Source organism: Notolepis coatsorum (genome assembly GCF_963971535.1).
Source record: "Notolepis coatsorum genome assembly, chromosome: 6".
Lineage (NCBI taxonomy): Eukaryota > Metazoa > Chordata > Actinopteri > Aulopiformes > Paralepididae > Notolepis > Notolepis coatsorum.
The window spans coordinates 174,088,244-174,103,901 of record NC_140170.1 but is presented as its reverse complement, the minus strand read 5'-3'; the positions used below and the strand labels follow the sequence as shown (position 1 = coordinate 174,103,901).

General features: G+C 41.1%; 1 long non-coding RNA gene across 1 annotated transcript; it reads right to left on the bottom strand.

Annotated features, from left to right (window-relative positions):
• Positions 1 to 9,816: 9,816 nt before the first annotated feature.
• On the bottom strand, positions 9,817 to 12,374 carry LOC311230032. Its single transcript, XR_014619769.1, has 3 exons — positions 12,143 to 12,374; positions 11,633 to 11,845; positions 9,817 to 11,098 (listed from the first exon to the last, which is right to left on the bottom strand). It is a non-coding gene; the product is annotated as an uncharacterized lncRNA (long non-coding RNA).
• Between the last annotated feature and the right edge of the window lie 3,284 nt (positions 12,375 to 15,658).

Sequence of the window (15,658 nt, the reverse complement as noted above, 5' to 3'; positions counted from 1 at the left end):
TCTGATTAAAAAAACAAAACCCATGTGTTTCCTTTCTGGCTTGCTTTCCAGGGATTTCAGGCATTGGCTACATAAAGAGTTCAAAAGTGAAAAAGTTAAAGAGTTAAATTAAAACAGTAAAAAGGTAAACAAGTTAAAAAAGTTAAAAACCTTCTCATGTCAGACCGTTTTATTTGGTTCCACTATGGTGCTTCATTAGACCTGCAACTTTATCTAAAAAAAATAAATAAAAGAAAGCAATATGCTTGATAACTCGTCTTTGCTCGCCATGCTCATTCTGCCGAAGACGCCGTAACTCGTCTTTGATATCAATATTTCAAAAATCTGTGATCGAAATCATATTTCTCCTCCGGAGACATGAGATGTACTGGTGAGCTCCACTCAACTGTCTAACGGTTCAAGAGCGCCATCTGGTGGCCGATCGGCAGATCGGCCAACAGGAAGTGACGCGTCAAACAGGAAGTGCTCATCCATATTTCGTCCGGGCACTCGCGATCGTTAGCCGGACTCCATCTCAACACACTGGATAATCAATCGCTCGCCCTAACTCAATAAACAACGTTATTTGGACGTATATAGTATTATACAACCTGGAAATCTATATCAACAGCCCATAATCTAAAACTGTCTACTCCAAGCTGATCGTCCAACGGCGCGAGGAAGATACGGTAAGATCCAGCGTTATTTTCTAACGTGTTCCATATAAACTGCTCTGATGACCATATGACCCACACTAGACGAATGATATAACGTTGCCCACGGAATTATAAACGACCCCCCGCCCATCCGGTCAATATCAGATGATACGTAGTAACTTCTAGAAGTACCTCCAGTTGAAATTTTTCATCTGGCACAGATCGCTACCAAACTGTATTTGATCATAAATATAATGCATTTAGAGCTATAAATCAAGTTCTGGAGAAAGCTGCAGAAAACGATAAAAACATACTTATACTTTAGACCATATTTCAGTATGAATATGTGAATGAAAAAGTATAACGTTGCTACACCCTGAACAATAGATATAGGACATTGAATGGGCCATAATAATGTCAATTTAGCAATAGAATTTAAAAAGTTATAGCCCTGCAAAGAAGGGGAACTTCTCCATAGACAAATAGAGCTGGCTAGGCATGGTAAATTATGAATTTAACCATGGCGGTCAAAGTGTTAATAGCCTCTAGTTTTATAATTAATATATATGTTTTTTTTTTTTTTTTATATTTAAAGTTTTTTTTTCACAATCAAGACAATACATACATGACAAGACAAACTAAGACAACAAAAATAATAATAATAATAATAATAATAATAATAATAATAATAATAATAATAATAATAATAATAATAATAATAATAATAATAATAATAATAATAATAATAATAATAATAACTAATAATTAATATATATGTTGATATTCTGAGTGTTTTATATTAAAGATGTTGATCATATCAAATCAAATTTATTTTGTAAGGCCTGACAACACACGTTAATGTCCCCATGGGCCGTACACGTCTTCTTTAAACAAGTCAAGAAGAAACATCACAATAAGTCAAGAACAAAACAAGACTCCCCTGAAATTTCGTTGTATACTGTGCAATGACAATTAAAAGTCTATTCTATTCTACCAAGGTCTTCATTAGACCTGCAACTGTATAAAAAAAAATTAATAAAAGAAAGCAATATGCTTGATAACTTTGTGTTTAATAGCCTCTAGTTTTATAATTAATACATATGTTGATATTCTGATAACTATGGTAAATCAGTTGTGCTCCCTCTTCTGGTGTAATTATGGTAAATCAGTTGTGCTCCCTCTTGTGGTGTAACTATGGTAAATCAGTTGTGCTCCCTCTTCTGGTGTAACTATGGTAAATCAGTTGTGCTCCCTCTTCTGGTGTAATTATGGTAAATCAGTTGTGCTCCCTCTTGTAGTGTGATTATGGTAAATCAGTTGTGCTCCCTCTTGTGGTGTAATTATGGTAAATCAATTGTGCTCCCTCTTGTGGTGTTAGTAGTAACAGGTACTTTGAATCAATGTTTTGGACAATCCTGTGGGCTAGACATAATTTAATTTAATAAAACTCTCTCTTCCACGTTCAGCTGTCTAAGCTGATAAAATGGGTTGGAAGGAGAATGAATGAATGAATGAATGAATGAATGAATGAATGAATGAATGAATGAATGAATGAATGAATGAATGAATGAATGAATGAATGAATGAATGAATGAATGAATGAATGAATGAATGAAAACTTTATTTAACAGATTGCAGAATGGGTACAATAAAGTACGGCTCAATACACACAATTGTTAAGGGGATGCAGACCAGAGAAAGACGTTTGTCTTGTTTACATCAGGGTCCCCCATTTTCATTTCATATTGACATTTAAGACATACTCAACATACATGACATTTATGGCATAGGGACATATAGGTATTTAGTACTGATACATTTGTGACATATACAGTATTCAAATATACAGTACTGTTACTCATAGATCCTGACAGAGTATATACATATGATGGGGAGGGGACTGTACATTAGGAGGGGGTGGGTGGGTGGGAGAGAAATATACATATACGGCGGGGAGAGAATATATACATGCGGTGGGGAGGTTTGGACATTTACGGTGGCCAGTTTAGAATTGCAGCCTCCCGTAGGTGCTCTTTAAGAGCGGTTTTGAATGTGGGTAGGGATTCACATTCCTTTACAGCTTTGGGTAGGGCGTTCCACATTGATGTGGCATAATTGCGAAACGTGTTTAGTCCCTTGTTTGAGCCAAATCTGGGTTTAACATGATTTGTTGAGCTTCCTCTGGTGTTGTGGTCGTGGTATTCACTGACCTTTGGGAAGTATTTTGACATGTACATGGGTACCTTAGTCGTATAGTGTATCTTGTAGACCAGGCCCATTGCACGTTTCTGTACTCTGTCGTCTACTCTAAGCCATCCTAGGTTGTCAAAGTGTGCAGGGGTGAGGTGGGTTCTAGGGGTAAGGTCAAGTAGTAGTCTGACTAGTTTGTTTTGTGATGTTTGTAATCTTGTTTTTAGCGCCTTTGAGGTGCTTTGGTACCATGAGGTGCAAGCATAGTCATAGTACCCTTGAATGAGTGCTCCTGCCAGAGTCTTGAGGGTATTCTTGTTTACCAGAGAGGAGATCCGGTACAAGAATCTAGTAGTAATCTAGTAGTAGTAGGGTAGTGTTTGTATAAGTACAGGGTAGTGTTGGCATTAGTCAGAGTAGTGTTTAGACACTGATCTAATGAGTCCCTGTCTGTTATAATTCCCTGCAGCGTTACAGGAAATAGAGGCTAGTCCTTCCCCTTTAGCTTTGACTTCCTGTCGAACATCACATGCTTATCCCAGGACCTCTTGTGCAACACAGTTTCCAGCACAAGCTTCTGCATTTCTCAGATCACAGTTCACCCAAAGCAAAGAAGTTTGTTTTCAAAGTATGATTGATTGTTTTTCACCGTGGCTCTTTTACATTAGCATTGTGGCTAATAAACAAGGAGGAGCTAGGGCTCCAGTCTGAAGCACTTTGACAATTGTGTTGAGAAACGACTCTTTGACAAAATCATGAATGATTAGTGTAGCTAAGGGGCTACACAACCCTGACTGTATTTAAATGTTAGATTAGACCACTACTAGAATATTAATTAGCCGGACATTAAAGGTACACAAAATGGCGGACACTCCATTAACTGAGAGGGGACAGTGATACCAAGTTCAATAATCACTTTAATAGTAACGTCAAACATACATGTTATATTTATCGCAGATCTCCTTTTACTAGTAGAATGTCAATGCAACAATGTCAGAGGTAATGATAGTCTTGATGATGATTAGCCATTTTGGGGTTAGGTTTAGGGTTAGGTTAGGTTAGGTTAGTGAAGGATATGGCTGGCTTTCATTGTGATTATAAGAGGATAATTAAGTATGTAAAGACATTTAACCTCTTATGCATCAGGCAAAAAATGGGGCTTGTTTTGCATAACACGCCTGACGATTGCATACCCAAAGTAATTTGCGATTTATTATACTTTACACTTATAACACTTGTATGAGTCTGGTCTCTTTTGAAAGGAAAGATTCTGACATTTCCTCGACAACAAGAAGAATCACGCTGAGTACTAATTAAATAGACTAATGGAGGTTTGAACACACTGAAGTAAATGTTTTGTTGGGCTAAGTTAGGCGCTCGCCACTAACGCAGGAGATGCTGGGTTCGAGCCCAGCTCTCGCCGTTGCTTCCGGCTTGGCTGGTCGTTCATACTAATACAATTGGCAGTATTAGGGGGTGGGAAAGCCGGTGGGTGGGGATCGGACGTTGTGGACAGCGACTCCTACAGGTTGGTTGGTGCGCCTGTACAGCAGAATCAGGAAATATCGGGGGCAGCGTGAGCCTCCCACGCGTTACTCCTCGCCACTGAGAGATCGCGCTGTGCAGGTGAAAAGATGCGACGGCTGCCTCCTCGTGTACCGGAGGGGACACGTGATGCAAGGCTTCGTCCACATTGCAGCCGACCAGTGGGAGGCATGGTCTAACAATGTTCGAGACAGGGGAGGGTAGAATTGGATAATATGAAATTGGGATGGGAGAAAAATAGAAAAATGGGGAGAAAAAGTAGATAAAAAAATTAAATAAAATAAAAAGTAAATGTTTTGTTTACTCACATTTCTGTTTACTTGTTGCCAATTGCCTGTTTTTGAGTTCCAGCTGAGAGGTAGGAGCTGGAAAACATAACGGTTCCATAGCCTGAAGTCTTATCTAGTACAGATCCAAAGTTTATAACAATCCCACTGAAGATTTGTGTTTTACAAAGGTTTTTGCAATGTGTGTACCGGCAATAATTTGGCATGATTATCCAAAATGGCCGCCCGTTGATTCCGACGTGCTAGTCAAAACAAAACACTTGTCCGGCTTCTTCTTTGTCTTTCTCGTTGCAATCACTCCTCACATGGGATACCCTTGGCTCCAGAATTTCATTGGCTACAAAGGTGGTCAATATTTTTCGCAATCAGAGGTGAGGGGTCCGTTCAGGTTCTGACCAGTTCTGAATGGCTTGTCAAATGATGTTCGTCGGATGTTTGGACCTGTAACCCGAGACTGGAAGCATGCAATAGGTAGAGTAGAGTGACAATCGAAAGGCGGCAAATTCAACTGTCCAACAATGTATTGGTTGATCGGCAAAAACACAGCCCAGAGCCAGCAGACGAGGGCAAAGTGCTTATCATTTACCTGTTTAACAGGTAAATTATTGCCTTTAAAGTGGTGTTTGGTTTTGAAGTTCGGCAGGGGCCTATTTGGTGACAGATAAGGCTGTAGGCTTTGTCCTAGAGTGACAGTTGAAATCAGAGAGGTTGAAATCGCCAAGCAACCAGGGGTGACGTATCAATCGACTGTTGTTTAGGCCAGGGGTGAGGTCACTAGACCTCTAACCAGAGATATGAGTTAGAAGGCTGAGTTAGAAGGGGGAGGAGAACATTCCTCTAAGATAACAAGTGACAAAAAAGGAGTTCTGTTTCGCTCGTTCCGCCCAGTTGTTTCTTGAACCAGCAGGGAGAGAGAGAGAGAGAGAGAGAGAGAGAGAGAGAGAGAGAGAGAGAGAGAGAGAGAGAGAGAGAGAGAGAGAGAGAGAGAGAGAGAAAGAGAGAGAGAAAGAGAAAGAGAAAGAGAAAGAGAAAGAGAGAGAGAGAGAGAGAGAGAGGTGAGAGAGGAGAGAGAGGTGTTCCACAAGGAAGCATACTAGGACCGCTACTCTTCCTAATTTATGCAAATGACATAAGTTCTCAGTTACAGTGGGTGACAATATTGTCACAAGGAAAGACGAAATTACCTACCTGGGTTCCATCCTAGAGGCAAATCTTTCCTGTGACAAAATGGCATCCAATGTAATAAAAAAAGTCAACCAACGAACTAGATTCTTGTACCGGATCTCCTCTCTGGTAAACAAGAATACCCTGAAGACTCTGGCAGGAGCACTCATTCAAGGGTACTATGACTATGCGTGCACCTCATGGTACCAAAGCACCTCAAAGGCGCTTAAAACAAAATTACAAACATCACAAAACAAACTTGTCAGACTACTACTTGACCTGAACCCCAGAACCCACCTCACCCCTGCCCACTTTGACAACCTAGGATGGCTTAGAGTAGACGACAGAGTACAGCAACTTGCAATGGGCCTGGTCTTCAAGATACACTATACGACCGGGGTGCCCATGTACATGTCAAAATACTTCCCAAAGGTCAGTGAATACCACAACCACTACACCAGAGGAAGCTCAACAAATCATGTTAAACCCAGATTCGGCTCAAACAAGGGACTAAACACGTTTCGCAATTATGCCACAACAATGTGGAACGCCCTACCCAAAGCTGTAAAGGAATGTGAATCCCTGCCCACATTCAAAACCGCTCTTAAAGAGCACCTACGGGAGGCTGCAATTCGAAACTGGCCACCGTAAATGCCCAAAACCCCCACCACCTCCTAATAGCTTGTTTGCAGTCACGTGATTTTGATGACGCGCGAAACTCACCTGGGGGGCAGGAAGTCAAGAACAGTGATTCAAAACAATGGAAAGTCAATACGCTAAAGCGTTGGATGAGCCTACACGCACTAGGTATCATCAGAAAATATCAAAACATATTGGATATGATCCGTACACGCTGAGGAAAATCGATTTTTCTCGCGTCTTGACCGATTTGCCTGGCGTTGAGGCGATTGATATAACCAATTACCTCGTCCTCCAGACCTCCTACTACACGGCTAGCCAGATGAAGGCATACAAGAGTCTGGAGGCTTATAACTATTTGGTGTGTGGTTGGGTAAATGACCTCGGATCAAAGGCAGCATTGAATGACTGTCGTCTTGTTTTTGCGCGGGTGAGTAAATCTACTTGAGAATCACTCTTTTATATTGCTATTTCAACTCTAATGTACATGGATACTGGCGTCAGTCAGGCTATGCGCTAAACGCTAGCTACTATTTTCTACCTTGCCACTAGGTCAACCATTCTCAGAGGTCTGGTGCAACACCGCTAAAAACGTGGATCGTGGCAAAACGAAATGGAGAAGTTGTCACAGCACATTGTGATTGTATGGCTGGGTAAGTCATCATAATAATGCAAGGCATGTTTAACTACATATCGCTGTTGTAAAATGATGCTAACTAGATGCCATGAAGGTGTCACTCTGATGGTGGCCAGACTTTCGTCTTGTTTACATCAGGGTCCCCCATTTTCAATTCATCATGACATACAGGTAGACAGTTACTGTACTGTTGCATCGCTAGACATTTATGACATACCAGATCTACAAATCTACCAACAGATTGTCAGAATCCTGCTCGCATGTTGGAGCAGTTCTGTTCGCCATTGAAGTGGGTGTTAAAATGAGAGAGACTGAGTCCTGCACCATGGAAAAGTGCAAGTGGTTAATGCCATCACATGTCAAAAAGGTAATCAAATGCACGTAATTTACTTTTGTTTCAGTGTGAGCTGTATGTAGGGGTACATTTAAAACGTTTATATTCTCTATGCCTCTCGCGCTTTCAGATTCCTGCCGCTCCAGTTGCGATGATAGACTTTTCATCTGCAAAATCTAAGAAGCAAAAACTAGATCATGCCATTGCAGGGACAGGTGAGCAGAGGTGTACAGTACTGAATGCAAAATACCTGTGCAATAATATGTTCCAAGTTTCACTTTAAAGCTGTGCAATATCTGTCTTATAGAGAAACAAACACCTGAGAGTTCCACAGTCCAGTGTCCAAGAGTGAAGCAAGGATCAGAAACTTATAGTCAGTTTTTCAAGGCTTTACACCTAAACTCCCCAAAAAGTGCTGCACTGATGTCCAGGTCACCATATTGCAGAGAATTTGTCCCAAAGTCTGTGAGCAAGCTACCTAAACTACTAACTGCATATAGGACACCAGAGACACTGCAGCTACCTCCAACAGAGTTGCAGAAAGCATGCCAGGATTTCAGACTGGAAGAGCTAACACAGTCACAGGTACAGGCAGTAGAGGAGGAGACCAGAAACCAGAGCTCATCAACAATCTGGTTCCGCCAAAGAGCAGGAAGGGTAACAGCCTCTAAACTGAAGCAGGTTCTACACACAAGTATTTCACAGCCGTCAAAGTCCTTGGTCAAGTCCATATGCTACCCAGAGGCACACAAGCTCTCTACAGCTGCAACGAGGTATTTATTAGGGGAAAGTAATTGCAAGACAAGGACATCTGCAATTGACCTATTATGACACATAGGTTAGGGCTGGCTAGAAGTATGTTTAATCTTTGAGGTCTGGAGTAGGATGATGTAAACCAGTGCACTACAATTGTCCCTATAAATGCTGACCTACATCACATTTAGTAAATCAGTTACTAATTATGGTTGTACAACTCTCTCTTCCTATTGCTACTTGTATGCATTACAGGTATGGATGTAAAAATGAGGCAACAGCCAGAAGACAGTATGAACAACTGCAAAGTGTGGACCATGAGGGTTTCTCCTGCATGGACAGTGGACTTTGGCTGAATCAGAAGTGGCCATACATGGGAGCCTCACCAGATGGAATTGTCACATGCGCCTGTCATGGAACTGGGGTTTGTGAGATAAAGGTACCAGCTATTTCTTCAGTATGGATTTGGATATGCATTTACCATTCATGTTTTGACGTCCTCAATAACACAGTAGAGCAGGTGTATTGGCATTGTGACTAATGGAACTGGGATTTGTGAGAAGAGTAACCTAGTACTTTGTAATTCAATGCACAGTTTATGTTCCTACATGTTGTAAAGACATAGAAACATCACGTGGTGCATGAGAGAAATTAACAGATCTTGAAGCTGAACATTTGAAAAGGAGATACTATGCAGAAGAAGTGACTATTTTCATTGTGAACTTTTAGTGCCCACACAGCAAACAGGAGGAGGCCAATCTACGCCTGTGTGCTGGAGACCAGGGCTTCTGTCTCATCTTCGATGGGGACGATGTGAAACTGGACAGGAAGCACGCGTACTACTACCAAGTACAGGCTCAGCTCCACATTGTGGGTGCTGACTATTGTGACTTTGTAGTGTGGAACACAAATGACATCTTTGTAGAGAGGATTTTGCCTGATGCGGAACTCTGGGTCAATGTCATTCCCAAAGTTCAAGAGTTCTTCAGACACTGTGTTCTTCCTGAAGTGTTGGGACAGCACTTCACAAAGTGAACCAAATCATGTTTGAAATGTTTCTTTAATCTGTGCATATTCCTGTAATAAATTGTAAATAAATGGTAGTTTATAGAACATGAATATCACAACAGGTCAAAATCTTATAGCTTTAGTTATATAGGCACAAATAAAACAAATTGATATCTGAAATATATAGGTAGTTTAGGTTAATTAATTGTTTCTTTTGTTTGTGTAATTATTCCTAGGTTGTTATATTTTTGTTGTTAACCACCCTGATCAAAATAAACCTTCTAAAGGGCTTCACATCACTTGTTGCTGGTGGTTCTTGGGAGCTGGGAAGAGGGGTTACATTTCCATGTTGTGCCTCGGTTTCCCCTAGGCCGTTTCCTCTGAAAACTACTACATGAAATGGTCACATGTTGTGAAGAAAGAAAGCGACCAAGTTGGACAATTTTTTCCAGGTGTAAGCTACATCCTACTACAAGCACCCAGTATTTTCATTGTGACTACATAGACAATGAATATGATTTTCTCAAGACAAAGATAATTTAATAACGGATTCAAACAGTTTAACTACAAACAACCATTCAAATCTAATTAGAACTGATTTAAAAATGACAAAGATTAATTGAATGAAATTAATACATTTTTATTTCAATAAAATAATAATGACAGACAGGTAGAGGGAGACATATACATATATTTGAAATATTATTATTCAATATTATCATTAAACTATTTGTAGTCCGGGCTAGAACTATGCACCCGTTAGTGGAGGTCTGAGAAAACATCGACCCATTATTTATAATCAAATCTACCTCAAATCATTCAATGCAAAACTATGCAGGACATGCATCTTATTTTCCTATTTGACCTTTAGATGAATAGAATATTGCTTACTCCAGTGGGACAACAGAGTCCGAAAGATTGGATAATGCACAGCAAATGACTCCAATCTTATCAATCAGCGCCAGTGACTCGCCTGTTTTTACAGCCATGTGTTCAACGGGGAGGGTACTCTGCAGAATTTGGTACTTTCTTCTCACTAATCCTATGACCCTTTCCACGTGAATACGCACATTAGCGAGTTTTCTTGTTTGCTCAACTTCATATGCAGATAGCTGGCTCTTCCCTTTTGTGAAAGCAGGCATCTTCAATGAAGCACAGTAAAACCCCACACTATCCCCGATAGTAAACCCACGGTCTGCCAGAACAATGTCTCCGGGTAACAAATTATTTAGAAGGCTACTCTCTTCAGTTATCTGCTTGTCACTCACTCTCCCTCCCCAAGCACGAGAGATGTATGTGACATATCCTTGAGGAGCAATGCCAATGAGAAATTTAACTGTGTTATGGTGTTTATAATTGGACCAAGTTTGTGCTCTTGCCAGCAAATTAGATGGCCGTTCAAGGAAAACTTCAAAACAGTCCACTATTACGGCAACCTTACACCCAAATGCTTGCCTGAATGACATTGGCATTGTAGCTTGCAGCACCTCTCGCTCTGGCCACTCTATTATAAACTCTAATCTTTCATGAAGTATGCCAATTATCTTGTGCCAAATTCGAGAAACAGTGGAACAGGAAACATTGAACCTGAAGGCCAAATCTTGGAGTGGAAGGTTTAGTCTCAACCGAATTAAGACCAACATGAACTGTTTAAATTTGGAGAGCGCCGACAAAGAGCTATAGTTGATGTGTGGCTCACATAGCTGAAACACTTGCATCAAAACTAAGAAATTGGGCAATCCTGTGTAAAATTTAGTCTTCTCTTCGTTGTTCTGAAAAGCATCTGGACTAAATTCCCTGTCCAGTACTTTTTTCCTGAGGTCACTCAGCTCCACTACGGAGTGATTCAGAACATCCTCCATCTTCTCAAGATCCTCCATAGTCAGGTCTGTCTGGCAGCCTGCATCTACATAGAATATATTTGGCAAAGGGGATAAGAGGGGAAAAGATAGTTTAGTTATATAATTTACAAATTGTATAAAGGTGGTGGTAATTATTTGTTAAATTATGATGTAAACAAGTGACATACATAGTTGTCAAAATACATTTAATTTACTCTTGTCTGTCTCTCTCCCACACACACTCTGTCACACACTCTGTCTCTCCCCCTTTCTGTCTGTCTCTCTCACACACACTCTGTCTCTCTCTCTCCCACACACACTGTCTCTCTGTCTGTTTGTCTCTCTCCCACACACTCTCTCTGTCTGTCTCTCTCCCACACACACTGTCTGTCTGTCTCTCTCCCACACTCTGCCCCTTCTGTCTGTCTCTCTCCCACACACACTCTCTCTCTGTCTGTCTGTCTCTCTCCCACACTCTCCCCCTTCTGTCTGTCTCTCTCCCACACATATGATGTAAACAAGTGACATACATAGTTGTCAAAATACTTAATGTAACATTGGCTACATGAAAGCTCCTCCATGCATTATATTTAATTTACCTTTGTGGTATTCCGATGCTGGGCTCTGTGAGCCCTCACCGAGGTCCAGCAATGCCTCTGCTGCATCGGTGCAGGTCTCATCTGCTTTTCTGGACCTCAACCTTTCCTCACGTTGACATGATGCCTCTGTCATTGGTTTACCTTGCTGGTAACCAAGGTTAACTGTAGGAGCCCAGTCTGGAGAGTCTACATCGTTGGCAGCACTCGGGCAGCCTGAATAAAATAAATAGCAAAGTGATAAACACCCAACAATGACAGCAAAGAGGGATAACAGTAGTTTCGGTCCTAAGAGATCGTTGAAAACCATTGGCCGTGATAGCTAGCTAATGTTAGCATTGCTTAAAAACAAAGACACCGGAAGATAGCGTCAGCTATCTAGCTGCGAAACACAAACACACAGGGTGATATCACAGATGTAACGTTAGCTATATGTTTCCAGCAATATTGCCTCCTGGTCTGTATTTTTGTCAGTTTTATCCAGCTATGTAAGTAGCTAAATTACTGCCTTACCTTTCACAAAGTGGTCACTGCATATACGCGCGTTGTCTGATTCGGCTCCTCCAGACCTCAACCGGAGATTTCTGATCCACGCCTGCCGCCGTTTTTCTGTGACTTTTTTAAACTTCTCCCCTTTATGTATAACCACTTTCGGGACTCGAAAGTACCCCTTGTTTTTTTCCCGATTCGATCGGTTGGTACAGCCGTAAACCGCGCAAAACTTTGGCATTTTAATCAGAGAGTCTCACTGACTATGAGTATCTTCGTTATATGCAAATCACTTCCTGCCCCCCAACAACATTCCACTAGAGCGAATGACGTCACCTGCAAACAACCTATAGACAGTCTCCTCCCCACCGCATGTATTTATTCCCTCCCCGCCGTATGTATATTTCCCTCCCACCCACCCACCCCCTCCTAATGTACAGTCCCCTCCCCATCATATGTATATACACTGTCAGGATCTAGGGGTAACAGTACTGTATATTTGAATACCGCTTATGTCACAAATGTATCAGTACTAAATACCTATATGTCCCTATGCCATAAATGTCATGTATGTTGTGTATGTCATAAATGTCTATATGAAATGAAAATGGGGGACCCTGATGGAAACAAGACAAACGTCTTTCTCAGGTCTGCATCCCCTTAACAATTGTATGTATTGAGCCGTACTGTATTGTACCCATTCTGCAATCTGTTAAATAAAGTTTTCATTCATTCATTCATTCATTCATTCATTCATTCATTCATTCATTCATTCATTCATTCATTCATTCATTCATTCATTCATTCATTCATTCAGAGAGAGAGAGAGAGAGAGAGAGAGAGAGAGAGAGAGAGAGAGAGAGAGACCTTTAGACCCCCATTATAAACATCCTGATATAAAAATGGACAAATTCAGTGTACGCTGTTCATTATGCCACCGGGAAAGATAGCGTGTTTCAGACTTGGAATGATGGAATCTGTATTCATTGAGGAGTATCTGTTTGTTGAAAAAGGCTGATGATGAGTCCATCTGATATATTTGTATCCATTTTGATGAACAGAGGTTCAGAGAGGATGAACTTGTGGAACTGACGGATACGCGGCGGTCCGTTAGCAAAGTTGAGCTTGCATGTGTATGTGTGTGTATGTCTCAGGTAACTATAACAGGGTTCGCACAAGGTCCTTGAAGTGCTTAAAGTGCTTGATTTTTGAGAAAAAATTTAAGCCAAGGCCTGGAATTCCTTGAAAACAGCCAAGGTGCTTAAAAAGTCCTTGGAATTCAAATCAACCATTCACATTGAAAGTTTTGTTCATCCATGATAAAATTGTTCTGAATCAAGAAATAGACTTTTTTTTAATCTAAAGTGTAACTAATTGTCGGAAATTGGTTTTAAGCCATACATATTGGATCCGAAAAATAGTGCTTGGAAAATTACTTGAAAGTCCTTGAATTTCATTTTGCAATGTCTGTGGGAACCCTGACTATAATCAGTAAATAAAATAAAATAAAATCAACATTTAAAAACACACGTTAATGTCCCCATGGGCCGTACACGTCTTCTTTAAACAAGTCAAGAAGAAACATCACAATAAGTCAAGAACAAAACAAGACCAGGTCTTGCTCGAAAAAGAGATCTTTGATCTCAAGTGACTACATGGTAAAATAAAAGTTAAAGAAAAAACAAGAACACCATAAGGTCCAAAAAATTTCAAATAAATGCAAAATAAATGCAACACTCCCAGACATACCCCACACGAAGGTAAGGAAAAACTCACTAAAACCTAGCAATAGAAAAAAATGCACCACAGGCAAGGTGGAGGAGAGAAACCTTAGAAGGGCCATTCAAGGGGGGATCTCCCTTCTTAGATGTCAGTGATAGTAGTGTTGCAGTGAAAACAGGTGAACAGTTGGTAAGCATGCATTCATGTGTGTAGTGAAACACAGATGAGTGCATGCAATAGCAACTGAACATTTTGAAAAATTATAGATAGAGCTGATAGCGATAGCAACTGAACATTTTGAAAGATTAAAGATAGAGCTGATAGCGGATCTATTTGAGGCACAGGGGCGGCGCAAAGAGGGTTGCGTCCTCCTGGTCTTCATCACGGGACGTTCAACACTCTGGTCATCACTCTGAGACAGCCGGAGACAGGGGGCGGCGTAGAGAGGGTCGCATCCTCCCGGTCATCATCACGGGACGTCCAACACTCCGGTCATCACTACGAGACAGCCGAAGACAGGGAGACAGGGGGCGCGCAGAGAGGGTCGCATCCTCCCGGTCTTCATCACGGAACGTCCAACACTCCGGTCATCACTCCGGGACAGCCACTCACAGGAAGACAGGGAGACAGGACAGGCGTTAGACAGCTTGCGTGATTGTGATGGGCGGACATAGCAATACTGTAGATACAAGTGGTAAGCATATATGTGAATAGAATAGATATATGAAGTAAGCATATTATGTTAATAGAATAGAAGTACTTAACCCAGCAATGAAACCACGTTGACAGACCACGGACAGAAGACGGTAAGAAGCTGATCCATGGCCTCGGTGGTGCACGTAGAACAGTCACTGCAATCTTGGCCAAGACCCCGAGGCACTACGAGACAAGCACTCAGAGAGATGGGGGGGGGGGGGGGGGGGGGTTGGGACAGAGAGTTCCCATGTTTGTAGTGGGTGGAGATGGAGCAATAAATACATATGGTGAGCATATGCATACATGGTGACAGTAGAATCATAGTATATAAGAAAATTGTGAAATAGAGTAATAGATAGAACTACTGCAAGCGTATGGATGCAAGATGAGATACAAGACAATAGCTCAGGCCCGTATGCCCTGTGGGGGCAGGAGAAGTCACTCAGAAGGTTCAGCACTGCAGGCCAGACAGAAGACGGTATGAAGCTGTTCCATGGGACCGGTTGAGACAGAGACAGAGGTTAATATATTGATATTCTGATTGTTTTATAATTCATATATATTGATATTCTGATTTTATTTGAATAATGAATTGATATGTTGATAGTCTGATTGTTTTATAATTCATAGATATGTTGATATTCTGATTTTATTTGAATAATTAATATGTTGATATTCTGATTGTTTTATAATAAATATATGTTGATATACAGTGTTACAAGATGGCGCTGCTAAGACCGGCTGCCTATCTGTGCGCTCCGTCGAGACTGTGCTTACTTTTGTTAATATTTATAGTTTTGAGAGTTTTGTTTGTACCAACTGTAGGTGCATTTAATGTGTATGACCGTCAGTCACTCATAGACATTGGATTACGGGAAATTTACCAACTGGATTACTCTCTGGATCAGCTCGCCGAACAATACAGTGGCCCGCCAAGATCTTGAGGACAATCGGACCAGACCTCGACCCACGCAACAACAAAGGATCCAGGCGACGAGGAAGAAGAGCCACTACCCAGTATATTGCTAGCCAATGTACAATCAATAGACAATAAACTGGACGACATCAGAGCAAGGATTCAATTCCAAAGAGACGTTAGAGATTGTAATGTTCTCTGCTTCA